This window comes from Otolemur garnettii, unplaced genomic scaffold (assembly GCF_000181295.1).
Source record: "Otolemur garnettii isolate 467f Iridium unplaced genomic scaffold, OtoGar3 scaffold00087, whole genome shotgun sequence".
Lineage (NCBI taxonomy): Eukaryota > Metazoa > Chordata > Mammalia > Primates > Galagidae > Otolemur > Otolemur garnettii.
The window spans coordinates 1012416-1013061 of NW_003852482.1; positions in this window are offsets into that span (position 1 = coordinate 1012416).

Genomic DNA, 646 nt, shown 5'->3' on the forward strand with positions numbered 1-646 from the left:
GCTAGTCTCTGAGCTGCTTCTGGGTTGACTCCACATGCAGCTCTGCGGTCAGTCCCAACAGTGCCCTCAAATGTGCAGGAGGGTGAGTCACCAGGCGGTCAGAGCGGGGTTTGCAGAGCCCACCCGTGGAAAGTGCCCCAGGTTTCCTGAACCCCTAGGTGAGACCCTGGTGAAGAGCTGGACGGGAGCACAAGGGTATTCCCAGGTACCCGGGAGGGGTCTCCGCCTTCCTGTGTGGACTCCTGTTCCCAGGGAGCTCCTGGGACACAGCTGTGAACACCTGGTGCCTGTTCCCACCACCCACCCGTGTGGTCAAAAACTGCACTTGCCAGGGTAGCGATCAATCACAGCACCTGAGTGTTCATTAAAATTGTCCCATCCATAGGCTTATCACGATGTCAGCAGTCTTCAAAACTCAGTTGTCTTAGTGGTTGCCTGCGGTTAGGGATGGCTTAACATGAGGGAGGTCTTAGGGTGATGGGTGGGCTAATCTACACCTGTAACAACTTCAAGCGTTGTACTAGTGTCACATTCCTGTGTTCTTATCCTATAAACATGTAAGATGCATCCATTGGTTGAAACTTGGAAGCAGCTTTGGAGTCATGTATTTTGCAACTTGACGCGATGAAAACATAAAAAAAAAAAA